Genomic DNA, 8,442 nt, shown 5'->3' on the forward strand with positions numbered 1-8,442 from the left:
TTGTCTCTCTCTCTCTCTCTCTCTCTCTCTCTCTCTGTCTCTCTCTGTCTCTCTCTCTGTCTCTCTCTGTCTCTCTCTCTTTGTCTCTCTCTCTCTCTCTCTCTCTCACACACACACACACACACACACTCACACACACACAGCCTTCATGTATGGAGGGTTTTTTCAGCAAATCTCTGGGTTTTTGGTTTTTTTTACCAAGTCGGTGCTCTAGGAAACATCCATCTTCATCTATAGAGGTTGTTTGCAGCGGGGACACAAAGGCCCATTAATAAATCAATAAGCCTTTAGAAAAGGGGAGTTGGGGGGTATAATTCAGCCCTCAGAAATCCTGTGGTCGAGCAGGAGGAGTCTAAAAATAGGCTTTTGAATAGCAGGGCATCACTACCGCTGACACTTTATAGCTCCTGCTCATAAACAGGAGCAGCAGATTTCTACCATGAGACCATTAGCTGAAATATTCCTCTCCCACTGTCTTTGGAGCTTTTGCTAGCTCTCTGTATACCCTGTGTATACTCTCTGGCTCCCGGTTCCTTTGTTTCCTCTTCCTTTTCCTTCTCCCTCATCATATCTCTTCATTGTTCTTTGCATCATTCCTGGCTTTCTGTGGGTCCCTGAATACCTACTTCCAAAGGCCATCCTCCCCCCACTTACATCAAAATGATGTCTGACTTATAGATACAGAGTACTTACAGGTCTGCAAAGTGTCAGCCTCACAACAACAGACCTGGGAGGTAAGTAGTGCAGACACTATTACTCCAAATTTATAAGAGGAAACTGAGATTCAGAGGCAAGATACATCTGGCCCAATTTCTTTCCACTAATGTACTAATCTCAGGACTTGATCCTGGGTTTTCTGATTCTAAGACCAGGACTCCAAGAAGCACCTTGGATTGCAAATCTGAGGACTGGATTAAAATCCTGACTCTGCTACTGTGTTGACTTGTGCAAATGACAACCTCTCTAGGACTTTGTTTTCTTCTCTGTAAACTAAAGTCACAGAATTAGACAATCTCTGATATCCTGCCAGGTCTAAGTGCTACGATCTCTACACTACACTGTCTTTCTAAGATGTAGCTGTAAACATCAGAAAACTATACATTCTGCGTTGGTCACAGGTATATCTTATAAAACAAATACAACATCCATGATACCCTTTAATGAATCTCATGTTCTTTGTACAATCAGTGCATACTATTTAAATAAAAGCAATTTTCTTAAATAAAATATATGCCAATTTCAATGATTCACAACAGCATCATTTAACCAACAAGCTTCTGTTTAAGTCTTACTATAGTGTAGGCACTTGGGCTAAGTGCTGGTGATAAAAAGATAAAAGGTAAATAGTCCTTACCCTTAAAATACTTACATTTTAACAGAGTTAACATTATAATATATATAGGAATATACAAAACATAAGGATAGGGGCAGGGTTTCTGATTTCATTGACATAGAATCTCCTAGGTGAGGCAAGTCCCTCTATCAATGCACATAGGTTTGTTGTTCAGTCATTCCAGTTGTATCTGATTCTTTGTGACCTCATTTGGGTTTTTTTTTTTGTTTTTTTTTTTTGCTTTTTGGAGTGGGGAAGGCTTGGCAGTTGGGGTTAAGTGATGTGCCCAAGATCACATGGCTAGTAAGTGTTAAGTGTCTGAGGACATATTTGAGTGTCTGAGGTCAGATTTGAACTCAGGGCCTCCTGACTCAAGGGGCGATGCTTTTTTCACTTCACAACCTAGCAGGCCCTATTTGGGGTTTTCTTGGAAAAGATATTGAATGGTTTGCACGCAGGTAGCTTCTCTGAAATTTCTAGTCTTAGATGCCCATGTAAGCCAAATGCAAAGTCAATACTGTGCGATCTTGCAGGACAAGCACCCATTGTGCTTGTGACCAAGAAATGACACCAACTTTCAGCCTATCTACATAAGAGCATCGTATCATAGTATCAATTTTCTTACTGGATCACTTTGCCTTGGTCTAGGACTCCTGTCTTCTCCTATGCAAAAGTCTTGTGCTTATAGGAATCAGGGATACATCAGGGATGCAGGTGTACTGTTAGTTAGTCAATAAGTATTTATTACAACATAACTGTGCATCACGAATTTTGCTAAGAGCTAGGAGTGCAAAGAAAGGCAAAAACAGATCCCTGACCTTGAGGAGCTTACATTCTAAAATGGGAGACATCATGTGTGTGTGTGCATGTTATATATATATATATATATATATATATATATATATACATGGCACACATATGTTTATGGGTATATGTACACATACACACATACACAGTGTAAGTAGAAAGTAAGCTTGGGGGACTAGCAATGAATGAGACAGAGAAGGGTCTCCTACAGATGCTGGAATTTTAGCTGAAGAAAGCCAGTAAAGGCAGGAGGTCAGGTCAACCAAGGGAGAGCATTCTGGGTATGGGGTATAGCCAATACAAAGACCTTGGGATACAGAATGTCCATGTGCTTTAACGTTACTTATATTACCTATCACAGGGGTTTATGAACCTGGCAGAGCTATATTAATGTGATTCTTATTACTATTAAAAATGAACCTCTATAAAATAAAAAGGACCTGGCCCCCAACACATGAGCCAGTCTTCTATAGGATCCTGTTTTCTCTCACAACTGGCCTGAGTTCTCCCACAGTATCATCCAATTCTGGCTGGTCCTTGGCTCTTTGTATCCAACTGGCTTCCCTCCTAGAGTGTTGTTTCTCAGCTTTGACATTTCTGGAGCTTTACCCCAGCTTACCCTCTGGCTTGGCATTTTCCAAATGGTTTGGAGCTCCTTGAATTCCACTTTTGCTTTGTTCTTGGTTCTGATGCCTGTCCCTCTGCACTTGGAGAAAGGTCTGTTTATTGCCATTGAAACTGATTCATCCATATCCATGGCTAGGGGGATAGGAGGAAAATCACCCAGCTTTGGCCAGGTTGATCTTTTATATCCTGCAAACTCGTGATGGGGCACAGTGTCAGGCACCCAGCTATCTACTCCCCACACCACTGCAGAATGTCAGTGACCCTTATAGACTAACAATGCCAACTTTGCAATGTTTTGGAGTCTCATGAATGTCACTAAAATATTCTCATATACTTTATTTTTAAGGCAAGCATTTGAGCATCTTTTCCCCTCTCCCACCTCTATCAGCACAGTTGAAGTCAATTCCTAAGCCAGGCCAATGGTTTCCTGGTATCTATATAATACAAGTCTGGAGAATTTGTCTTCCACATTCAACCTCTAGGTGTACCAGGAATGTCCGGAGCTTAAAGGCAGGTGTCAAATAATCAGTTTCTTTGATGCATTCAATTAATAAGCATTAATTGAGTGACAATATCCATGAGCATATAAGTGCTTATGATGTTCCAAGCATTGCACTAAGTGCTGAATATATAAAGAAAGGGCAAAACACTCTCCCTGCCCCACATTTTAATAGGGGAGACAACATATAAATAAATAATAACATATACGTAGTAGATGGGAGAATAGCTCAGAGAATAGGGAGTAGGTGTGTAGTCAGGAAAAGCTTCCTGCAGAAGGTGGGATCTGTGCTGACTCTTAAAGGAAACTTTGGTGAAGAGATGGGGAAGCAGAACATTCCAGGACTGACATGTAGGTAGCGAAAAAGCATGGAGGCAGGAAGAAATTCTTATTCATAAACAGTTTGGACTAAATGGTCTTTGAGCAGCTACTATGTCTTTCAGTCATTTCAGAGGTATCTAACTCTTCATGACCTCATTTGGGGCTTTCTTGGCAAAGATAATGGAGTGGTTTGCCATTTCCTTCTCCAGATCATTTTACAGAGGAGGAAACTGAAGCAAACTGGGTTAAGTGACTTACCCAGGATCACACAGCTATTAAGTGTCTGATGCTGGATTTGAACTCAGGTCTTCCTGACTCAATGCCCACAGCACCACCTAGCAGTCTAGACATTGAAGAGATAAAGTGATTTTAGTATATTTCTGGACTTGAAGTCACAGACTTGGTTTCAAACCACACATGTACCCCAAAACAGCTATGTCACTATGTGGAGGTAACTTACCTTCTCTGAGTCTCAGTTTCATCATCTCTCTTCAAGATTGAAGTACAATCACTTTTTTTGACCCATTCGCTACCAGAATGAAGACCATTCTAAGCAACCAGATTGTCAACATCCCGGAAAATGTTGACATCTCTCTTAAGGGTCAGAAAGTTGTTGTGAAGGGGTCCAGAGGAATCCTCTGTAGGAATTTCAACCATATCAATGTTGAGCTCAGTCTCCATGGAAAGAAGAAAAAAAGGCTCCAGGTGGGCAAGTCGTGGGAAAATCCAAAAAAGCTTGGAACCATGAGCACAACTGTAGTCATGTGCAAAGCATGATCAAAGGCGTTACCCTGGGTTCCTGTTACAAGATGCGGTCTGTGCATGCTCACTTCCTCATCCCTGTTGTTATTCAAGAGAATGGCTCACTTGTTGAAATCAGAAATTTCTTGGGTCAAAAATATATTCAAAGAGTGAGCATGAGACCAGGTATTGCTTGTGCTATTTCTCAAGCCCCAAAAGATGAGTTAATTCTTGAAGGAAATGATATTGAACTTATTTCAAATTCAGCTGCCCTGATCCAACAGGCCACCAAAGTAAAAAATAAGGATATCAGAAAATTGTTGGATGGCATCTATGTTTCTGAGAAAGGCACAGTGCAACAAGCTGATGAATAAGTTGAGAAGACGCCAAAGACTTTGTCCTGAGAAGTCACCGCTTATTCAGATGTCAAAATAAAAGTACTTTTTTGTCAAAAACAAAAAAAAAGGACAATCCACAACCCTGGGGCAGCTAGGTGGCTTAGGAGGCCTGGAATCAGGAAGATCTGAGTTACTGAGATACTTACTAGCTATGGGACCCTGGGCAAATCACTTAACCTTGCTTGCCTCAGTTTCCTCCTTTGTAGAATGAACTGGAGAAAGAAATGACAAACCACTCCAGTATCTTTGCCAAGAAAACCCAATGGGGTCACAGAGAGTTGGACATGACTGAAATAACTCGGTAATAACAACAACATATATAAGTGCCAGCTATTACTACCTGGGGATATGCAAAGGTATATAAAATAGCCCTGCCCTCAAATGAAAACCACTGACCTACTTTTGGGCCCTCTAGAGAGCAATGAAGCGGCATATCGCTACCCCATCTTTTACAGCTTTTTAAAAAAGACCAAAAAAAAAAGAGAGAAAAGAAAAGAAATCCCTCTATGCAATTCTCTCTGACTTCTCTTTAGCTGAAATTGCTTGGGGGCCTATTGTACCAACTTATTCCTTCCTGTTCTAAAGCAGTGGTCCTGGATTTATTTCAAAGAGGGACAATGTAATACACGTGCAGAATTCAATGTTAGGCTAAATGGTGGAGAGGGGCTGTCAAGGCGCTGGCCTTCTAAGACTCCTGGAAGGCTTTCTACTTAGGGTTTTATATGTATTTACTTACTAGTAGCTTCATGCTCTATATTTTTCTATTTCTTTTTCCCCCTACTATTTTCTAAAAATCCTACTGTGTCCTAACCTTGATGGCAGACCAATGATAAAAACCTCTTTTGACACCAATCCCTTCTGTTCCTCTAATAAAATTCACAAATAAAATAAAAATCATAAGGCTCAAGGGATAAATTTACAAAAATCTTGAGATAGAAAAAGAGACCCAGAGGACAGACATTGGTTCTGTCCATCTCCACTGAGGAATTAAACTGTAGTCTGAAGGAATTACAGGGTTAGTCATTTGAGGGAAAACATTCTTGCTTTTCTTTTGGATTTTAACCTTTGGGCTGCTAAAATGTGGGAATGAGTTTCTGAAAGGGCTATTTTTTTCCCCTGAAGATCAAAAAAATTTTGTCTGCCTTTGACAACTGAAGATTGATGATAGAGACAGATTTTTTTATGTTTAGGCTCAAACCACCGTCCTGGTGAATAGAGTGAATAGAGTGTAGGATTTGAAGTTTGGAAGGCCAGGTTTGATTCTTGCATGGGATACTTAATAGGAATGTGGCCCCGGGGCAAGCTGTTAAATATCTTTGAAGGACATGAAGGACAATTTCCTTATATGTAAAATATAGATAATCATGGCTATAGCATTTGCTTCTGGGTTAACAGCAGCAAAAACAAAAAAAAAAAAGTCGACAACTAGGCAAGGTGTTTTGCAAACTCTAAAAAACAGTACTGGAAGTGTACCAAAAGTCTTAGTGCAGTTTAGCTAATAAAGTCTAAAATTACACAAAGACTTTTGGGACACCCTGTATAAATGTGATTTATTAATATTATCATTACTATCATTTATATCCATTATTACTCCTTAAATTTTTGTTTTTATTTATACAAAAATCAGTATACATATTAGTCTTGACAAAGGTGCATAATATTACTTGGAGCCTATTGCTACAAACAGGTCTAAGAAAGGGAAGCTTTCAGATCGTTGGAGTAAATGACCTTGCCAGGCTCCTTGCAGCTCTGTGATAGCAAAATAATGTGAATTCACCAGATCATTAAGAACAGTGTTTTTGGTGGTGCCAGTTAGCTCTGTCCTGAAAATGTTAAAGAGAAACCATTCACAGTCCAAATTGTAAAATTAAAGCATCACAATTCTGCAAAATACCTCATTGATTTTCTTCTAATTTGGCCCCAACTTCTCCTATCTCTAGGAAGATTAACATTCTGCCAAGTCTGAAAGTTTATGCTTTCAGCAGCTTTGGGAACTATAAGGGTATACTAAAGGTCAAGGTACTTCCCTTTCCTTGTAGGAAAAAATAGGTAATTTTCCCCCTTCTGGAAAAAAAATAAGTCAAAATCCTCTAAGGAGATTTTTCTCTGATATCAGTGTGTGAATGAGATCTGAATACTCTTTGGGTTGGGGGATGGGGCTAGGGAGCAAAGCTACAAAGGTGAAAGAGATGATTAGTCAAAATGTTTTTAATGCTCAGACCACTAGGACTGTGTGTGTATGTGTGAGGAGAGAGAGGGAGGGAGAGAGAGAGAGGGCAAGAGGGAGAGACAGACAGACAGACACAGAGAGAGAGAAACAGACAGACACAGAGACAGACAGACAGAGACAGAGAGAGACAGAGAGAGAGGAGATAGGAAGAGAGAGACAGAGACATTGTGCGTATATGTGTGTGTGAGAGAGAAATTGTGTGGGAGAGAAATTTGTGTGTGTGTGTATGAGAAAGAGAGATTGTGTGTGTATTGTGTGTGAGAGAGTGAGAAAGAGAGACTGTGTGTGAGAGAGAAAGAACTTGAGTGTGTATTGTGTGTGAGAGAGTGAGAGAGACTGTGTGTGAAAGAGAAATTATGTGTGTGTTTGAGAGAAAGAGAGGGGGGGGGAGTGCAATTGCATGATTACATGCCACATACAGGGAAGGTCATAGGCAAAACTGACATGGGTTGCCTGTAATATAAGATCAAAGATTTTAAGCTAAAAGAGACTTTAGGAGCTATCCAGTCCAGCTCCCTCATTTTATACACGGCTACAAATGAAGGGGGTTCATAGGAAGTCCCTAGACCAAATTCAACCATTACTGGTCCTCCATTCCTTTGGGTTAAGGTGTTGTCACTGATTAATATTTAAATATTTGTGGGGCATGTAATACATTAAGCCATAGTGTGCATTAGTTTATCAGATTTTTGTATGAAGAAAATACTTAACAAACTCAAATATAAATGAACTAGGATTTTCTTCTGTGCATCCAAGGGCTCCCAAGCACTTTATTTCACTTGGTTATACATCGGGTTTAGCTAACAGAAATCTACTCTCATAAGGCTTTACGAAAAGATGGACAGAATTAAGGCAGAGAGGGCTCAGATGAATGGATGCTGTTGTTTGTACAGAAAAGAAGTGGGAAATGATTATTAATAACCAATGATTTGGGGAGACCCAGAGTTTCCCTATTTTTCTAAAGTCCTGATTTTAAAGGGTTCAGTCTCTTGAAGGACATTTGCTGATAATGAGATTGGACTAGCTTTCTTGTTCAGACCCCACCCAAGTGGAGCAGCCATTGTGTTCTGCTCTGGCTTGGGTATGGCATACATTCTTTGAATATATTGTGCAAGGCTGCAGTGAACTTATATGGATGACATCATCAAAATTCAGGTCTGGCTCCTCTTTATAATAATCATTCTCTCATTAATTGTTAACCCATCAGAGTTGATTGCCATCTTTTAAACACTCCTATTCTAAAAGGATATATAAGCAATGAACCCTCCGCCATGATTGTCTTTAGTCTAAGAGAGAGAAGAAATGACCATCTTTTTATGAATAAGTGTGCTGGTCTTATTAATAAAATGTTCGAATTACCCAGAAACTATGTCTCTTGAAACCTTTTTAATCACCACAGGAGACAGAAATGGTGAAGTAGAAGTACCCCCTGCCCATAACACACACACACACACACACACACACACACACACACACACACACACAC

At 40.0% G+C, this 8,442-nt stretch overlaps 1 protein-coding gene and 1 pseudogene across 1 annotated transcript in view; one reads left to right on the forward strand and one right to left on the reverse strand.

Annotated features, from left to right (window-relative positions):
• BRINP2 (BMP/retinoic acid inducible neural specific 2) overlaps positions 1–8,442 on the reverse strand; it is a 149,947-nt gene that overhangs the window by 98,610 nt on the left and 42,895 nt on the right. The gene's annotated exons all lie outside the window — the stretch shown is intronic.
• Positions 4,076–5,008, forward strand: LOC138144145 (large ribosomal subunit protein uL6-like; annotated as a pseudogene).

This window comes from Petaurus breviceps, unplaced genomic scaffold (assembly GCF_028583685.1).
Source record: "Petaurus breviceps papuanus isolate PSGF00001 unplaced genomic scaffold, PetGlider_PUasm1.0 90692, whole genome shotgun sequence".
Classification (NCBI taxonomy): domain Eukaryota; kingdom Metazoa; phylum Chordata; class Mammalia; order Diprotodontia; family Petauridae; genus Petaurus; species Petaurus breviceps.